The sequence below is a fragment of the Hyaena hyaena genome, unplaced genomic scaffold, assembly GCF_003009895.1.
Source record: "Hyaena hyaena isolate Hyena2069 unplaced genomic scaffold, ASM300989v1 scaffold_1307, whole genome shotgun sequence".
NCBI lineage: Eukaryota > Metazoa > Chordata > Mammalia > Carnivora > Hyaenidae > Hyaena > Hyaena hyaena.
The window spans coordinates 415589-423003 of NW_024081939.1; the positions used below are offsets into that span (position 1 = coordinate 415589).

Sequence of the window (7415 nt, forward strand, 5' to 3'; positions counted from 1 at the left end):
GCAAAAGTATGTCTGCCTGTAATAAACCATGTAATAAACCATGTAAAGTAAACCATTAAATCTTTTGATTTAATCTGCCTTTTCCAGTCCTAACCCCAGCATTCTGGCAAGAGTCCTTGCTTTCTCTCAAATCTTCTTGATCACTTGAGTGTCTCAATCTCAGATGGAAACCCACAGAAAATTATTTCAACGTCCTACAGATACTGACCTCTGTGCCTTAGCTCAGATGGACTCCACAGCACCAATCTCTGTTTATCCCAATTCTACATGTGTTTTCAAGTCCATGTAAATACCATTGCTTTCTCTGACACCATGATGGCAGGTTTAACCTTGCCTCCCCCCAACTACTCACAATACCTGAACATTTTTATATAGTATATGGCACTTTTCCCCAGCACCTTAGTTAGAGTTTATTCCTTTGTTTGACTATTTGAAAACAGGGACTGAATATTGTTCATGTAAGATGCAAGCAATACTTATCCAAATGTGTTGTATAGAGTAGGTATTCACTGAATATTTTTCTAATAAAATATTTGTTGTTATTTACCACTACAGATTCAGATTATTGAAACTTTCTCAAATATAAGCATTCTTATTTTCCAGTTAAAAACTAATGAGATGATATTAAATAGGACTATATTTTGTTCAATTAAGCCATATCCAAGGACTTCAATTAATTTGTCTCTATAGTAAACAGCGATGAGGTTGGCAAGTGAAGTGACATCTAGGACACTGACCCATGAAGTCCTTGAGGATATGAATGTGTCTCATTCTGTTCTCTTTCAAGTCTTAGTGCAAATGACAGTGCAAATTCTCATTGAGGTCTACTCTGAGCATTCTGTTTAAAAATATAGCCCTTCCCAAAGCAGATATTGCCAACCTTTCCCTTCCTGACTTGTTTTCCAAAGCACTTATCATTTTCACAAAGTATTATGCAATTTACTTTGATATTTTATTTATTTTTTCTGATAGAATATAAGTTTAACAAAAGCTAAAATTTTGTCTGTTTTGTTCACTGCTTTATCTGTAGCCCCAAACAGTACCTCACACATAGTAGCTGCTTAGTAAATAGTTGCTTTTGTTAGTAATATTGTGGTCAGTGGTATATCTAGGATATTTGAGACAGACAGTAGATCATTTTTTTCTTTTTTTAATGTTTAGTTATTTTTGAGAGTGAGATACAGAGCATGAGCGGGGGAGGGGGGCAGAGAGAGAGGGAGACACAGAATCTGAAGGAGGTTCCAGGCTCTGGGCTATCAGCACAGAGCCCAATGTGGGGCTCAAACTCGTGAACCACAAGATCATGATCTGAGCTCACGTTGGATACTCAGCCGACTGAGCCACTCAGGTGCCCCCAGAGGATCATTGTTTACACCCATTTTGTCTACATGAGAAAATTAGTTTCAAATGGAAAGAGCCTAAGTGTCCATCAACGGACGAATGGATCAAGAAGATGTGCTTCATCTATACAATGGAATACTACATGGCAATGAGAAAAAATGAAATCTGGCCATGTGTAGCAATGTGGATGGAACTTGAGGGTGTTATGCTGAGCGAAATAAGTCAGGCAGAGAAGGACAGATATCATATGTTTGCATGTATAGGAGGATTAGGAGGAACTTAATGGAGGACCATGGGGGAGAAGAAGGGGAAAAATAGTGGGGAGAGGGAGGGAGGCAAACCATGAGACACTCTTGAATGCCAAGAACAAACTGAGGGCTGATGGGGGTGGGGGGGAGGGGAAAGGGAGTGATGGGCATGGAGGAGGACACTTGTGGGGATGAGCACTGGGTGTTATATGGAAACCAACTTGACAACAAACTATTAAAAAAAAGAAAATTAGTTTCAAATGAAAAAAAAATAAAGACCAAAAGATAGCAGTGACAAACATATTTTATTCTCACATATAATAATTCATAAAAACAAAACTAATAGTATAGTTCAAAAAAAGAAAAGAAACATGCATAACTATTTATTTAATGGCTATTAAATTTACCTAGCCATTTGAATTTTGATTCTTTGGTTATGGTCTAATATAAGAACATTTTACTTAAATAATTGTCCAGTAAGTAAAAAGCAAAATTTAGGGGTGCCTCGGTAGCTCAGTTAGTTAAGTGTCAGACTCTTGATTTTGGCTCAGGTCATGATCTCACGGTTCGTGGGATCAAGCACTGTGTTGGGATCTGTGCTGACAGGGCAAAGCCTACTTGGGATTCTGTCTCTCTCTCCCTCTGTTCCTACCCCACTTATACGTATGCACTCTATCAAAATAAGAAAAGTAAAAACTTTTAAAAAAAGCAAAAAAAAATGTTTTAAATGATTTTATTTATTTGTGTGTGTGTGTGAGAGAGAGACAATGTGAGCAGGGGAGGGTCAGAGAGAGAGGGAGATACAGGCTCCAGGCTCTGAGCCAGCTGTCAGGACAGAGCTTGAGGAGGGGCTCGAACCCATTAACCACGAGATCATGACCTGTGCCGAAGTTGGATGCTTAACCGACTGAACCACCCAGGCACCCCCAAAAAGCAAAATTTAAATATATATATTTCTCATATCTTAAAAGAAATAAAAATTTCAAGCAGTCACAGAAATCACTCTAATTCTGTTTCTTTGCCTTAAAAATAATAATGTCATCATTATTTATTTCAAAACTACTATTTAAACTCCAGAATACCTAGTATAACAGAGTATATGGACACAAACTGTACCTAAAATGAGTTCTAGAAATTCTAAGCCATGAAGCATACATTTTTGAAACAAACACATGTAGCTGAGTATATGTGTGTCAGGATCAACTTACAACTGGCAGTTCTTTGAATTAATGTATATATAGTTCTTAGTAAAGGAAAAGTAATGAAAATGAACACATTTGAAGCTGATATATGCACATATGTGAGATTTTATATGATATATTGTTTAATATATATTTACTGTAAATGTTAAATTTATTTGTATAATATATAATATAATATTTAATATACATTAATATCAATATTTCATAAACAAATATTTATATACGAACAGGTATAAATATAATATATAAAACATGTATAATGTATTATATGTAAAATAATAAATATTATGAATAATAAATCATTATGAATGTATTATTATATATTCACTATATCAGTATCTATATAAAATCCTGTAGTACTTGTAACAATTGTTTAGAATTTAGAGCAATGAAATCTTTTTGTCAGGGAGGAGTATTTTACCACTGATATTATTTAGAACTGTTGATGCACAGTGATAATCAAAAGTAGACTTATTTTTAATTTGTGCTATTATTGTACTTAAATTCTCTACAGACTCTGCCTGTTTTTATTGCTACTTTTATTGTTCTTGTTACACCGTTGGTTGTATTTATCTTTCATTCCCAGTGCCCAGTAAAGCCTCACCTTTGGCAAGTGGTCCATGGATGGTGAACACTGCCTACAGTTAATTTAAGTCAAGAGCAATCTTGAGGAAGGCATCTCAAAGTAGTGAGCTTTTCCTCTTTAGAAGCCTGGGGTAAGGGGTCTGCAGTGAGGAGGCCATCCATTCAATTCAACCTCTGCAGTGACGTGAGAGTGTACAGTTCCTAAACCATCTAGAACCTGCAATGCACTGCTCCTATACCAGTCCATTTGGAACCATCCTTCTTTTCTGGGAGGGTTTGTGTCAGCTCGGGGATTCTCACTGGGCAGAGTCGTCAGGGCTCCAAAGGACAGAGTTCTGAGTTTCTCTGCCAGGGTAGGGGCAGCCAGAGTTCTCAAGGTCCAGGACTATATTAGGAGATACATTCACTAGGGGAACAACAAACATGTTTGTTTTCTTCCAGCACAGTCTGCTCTGCTTATCTCAGACACCTCCCTTTCTTCAGCAGAAATCACAGTCCTAGGAGGAATGTTCCCTTGGGGTTTGGGAAGTTTTTTTCTCTGTCTGAGGTCTTGACCTTGGCATTTGTGAAATCATTTCAAAAGAAATGTTTTCTCTGAGACCAACAGATAGTTTTTTAAAAATCAAACGTGGACAACGATACAAAGGAGGCTTTCCTCAAGGTGAGGGCAATAGGTTTATTGCCTGTCACTCATTTGCTGAAGTACCATCCACCAGATATCTTCTTCACAATTCTCCTAGTCAGTTTTGCTCAATATTAACCATTGGTCTTAGGGTCTTGAGAGCTCTGTTCCATGAAGGAGAAAGAAGACAGTAACATCTGAGTCTATGTCCTTGTTATTGCTTATCATTAATCATTTAGAGCTCTTGGTGCTCAAAGCAATGGTTTGAACCAGTGGGACATGAGTGTGCTAATCAGAAACCACTGTGTTCTTCCTACCCACCCCTGGCCCAGTCACATATGCTCTTCAGAATTATTCTTCCTCATACCTTTCATGAAATATGACACAGCCCATGAATTTCTGCTTACTTTCTATTAATGAAAGTTTCTTAGTTTTCTGCTATTCACAAAACTGTATTATTTCATTAATTAAAATGTCCAATCATACACAGCAAAGGAACCTCTGTAAAAAAAAAACCAAAACCTTCAGCCTCTGTCTGCTGAGCCTCCTCACCCTGAAAGTGGACTCTTGAGACAAGATTTAAGTCAAACTCAGGCTAACATTCTTCCATGTAGCCCACATGTAGTCTTGTTTAGGTTGGCTCCCATATTCCTTCAGAATGAAGGTGGCATTTTTTACTTTAAGGTTTTAAATGAAACAGAGACAGGGTCTGACTTTAAAACTACAATCACAACTCAATTCATTCTTCTCTATAGGATTTTAATTTACAAAGTGCTTTTGAACATCATGTATGCATGGAGATTAAAAGGTTAAATGAGGCAACAAGGAGATATAACTGAAGGAGTATCTGTCTGATTCCCTGATACTAAATGTAACCCTGGAGTAGAGAGGCCTCTGGAGTTGAGAGGGTCCTGGGGGTTCCTGAGACATCTTCTTTTCTTCTAACCAATATGCACAGCAGTCAACAAAACCTCTGTCCCCTTATCCAGGCTACCCACTCAAACACAGTTGCAGCATGGCAGAGTCAAGAGTATTACATTGCTTGCATTTGTAGGTTCTATGGGGTATTGCATTAGGTTTTCAATTAGCAATAATCACGCCTCAGATGAACCTCATTGGCTATGATACTGCCACTGCGCAAAGCTTATGGAGTATTGCATTAGAAAGGGAACAAAGACAGTTTTAGAAATATAGGGAATGAGGCTATGATGAAAAAAATAGATGCAGGGCAATTACAAACAGAATTTTGGACAACTGTCCAATCATTTAATCAGTACAAACCAAGCTGTCCAGAATGAAGAGAATAGTCATGACCAGTAAAGTAACTAGCATGGAATAGTATGAATATCCCTAGATGTTAAAGAGGTACTCAGTAATAGAAAATAATCTACACATGGGTAAGGACATAAACGCAACTGAAGTCTTTTTTCTAAAAACTTCCTTTCTGCTTGGTATGGAGATTGGCTATTAATGTCATCTCATGGCCTGACTAACATCTGTAAGTGTGGTATATACATGTGTTGTACCTATATAGACTGCTTCCATGGGCCTTGGAACACATTCCCCAGTAGAGTTCTAGACATTCTCCAATTATCCTTTGGTGATCTGTATAGACTCTAAGCTGATAAATGCTTTCCAGAATTTCTATGGAGAGGAGGTTAGCCAATATTTGCAAGTCACTATCCTATGCCAAACAAATAAAGGTACCTCTTATGAAAATGTGTCTGAAAGCATCCTAATGCTGCATCTTTTACAGTCTCACGGAATTACTTCATTTGGCCTTTAAAATACCTTTATGGGGTAAATATTAATCTTCCAGATAAAAGAACAGGGCTTGTAAAGGTTAAATTATTTCCTCAAAGTCACACTGTAAGTAGTAATGATGAATATTCTTGTCCTTCATTAATAATACTTCACTTGTCTATAATGTTACTAAAAAAACTTCAAAGTAGAGACTTTCCAACCAATTATCTATTGATTTTTCACAAATTTGGAACTTAGCCAGATATCCTGTTTCAGAGAGGAAACATGTTAGGTCACAGTTTGGATGTGTCAGATTCCCAACTCAATCCTAGTCTTTCTCTACACCACATTGCATCTGTGTATGTTTCCCTTTCTAAAAATGTGTACATTTCTTTATTAAATTTCCGTGTAATTTATAATTATACTTCCTAAGAAATGCATAAATGTGGCTGTCACTTATTCCTAATCTTTTCCCTCTTACTTCCTCATTTAAATAGTCAGCAGCTTGAACCACAAGACAGAATGAATTAAAAATCCAATGTAAGTACTTTTTGTTTATATCAATTTCAGTGCTGGTCCCCAAAATACAAACCAGTATCAACAGTTTGAAATTACTGTGTTAACATTTTTTGTTTCTAAGTAAAGCTAAACATTGGAGCAAATTGTATTGCAACACATATTTGTTTTAACTCCAATACAACTGATATTACTATCCAAGACATGTTAACAAATTTTCCTGTAATCCATACAGTGATGGAATGGAGTTAATGGAATGTTTTGGTTTACAAATTTTAGTAAAAATAAAAATTTTACAATTTTTGTATAACTCAAAAATGTATCTTTTTTTCTATTAAATACCTCTGCTCTGTGTCAGATATAAAAACTCTCATGCTTCATCCAGTAAACATCTTATTTTAGCTTACAATTTGTAGCAGTAGCCCCTCAGGGGAAATATTTTAACAAGAAGATTATTTTGAAATTGATTTTTTCTCATCTTACCAGCAAGTTTTATGGGAAAATAAAGAATAATCCCCTGCCTGTACTCTACTCTTGATCAGATGAACAAAAAATAATTCTGATCATTTAAATTTTACTTCATGTCCCGTGACGTGGCAACCAAAGGTCTCCTTAGAATACAAGTTTATATTCTCAACACTGACTCATTTTCTCAGGGATCATTTGACTCTCTGCTGGTACAAAACCATACCCTTGGAAGGACAATTAGCTAAAAATTAGACAAATTACCTTTGATCAAATCCAGTTTTAGTTGAATCTCACAGGCATATAATTATAAGTGCAAATTCCAAACGCTAAAAATCCTTATCAGTGTATCATATATAATCATATAAAGTAAAAATTGAAAACAAAGTTCCAATGGGGAGACTGATTAAATAAATTTTGATTGCTCTTTATGAGGAAATATTAGGCACTATTAAAATAATGTAACTATAAGCAGTTTTTATGATCTGAGAAATTGTTCATGAAATAGGGTTGAGTTTTTAAAAGCATATTATAAAAATTACTACATATTACCAGCTCCAAGATATACCTTTTAATATTTCTGAAATATTTTCTTTTAATATTTAATATATACCTTTATACCTTTTAACATTTCTGAAATCAGAATTCATCTTAAAATTCATGATGTCTTATAGTCATTGTACACCAGATGGC

General features: G+C 35.7%; 1 pseudogene; it reads right to left on the bottom strand.

Annotated features, from left to right (window-relative positions):
* Positions 1-4994: 4994 nt before the first annotated feature.
* On the bottom strand, positions 4995-5143 carry LOC120225011 (annotated as a pseudogene).
* Between the last annotated feature and the right edge of the window lie 2272 nt (positions 5144-7415).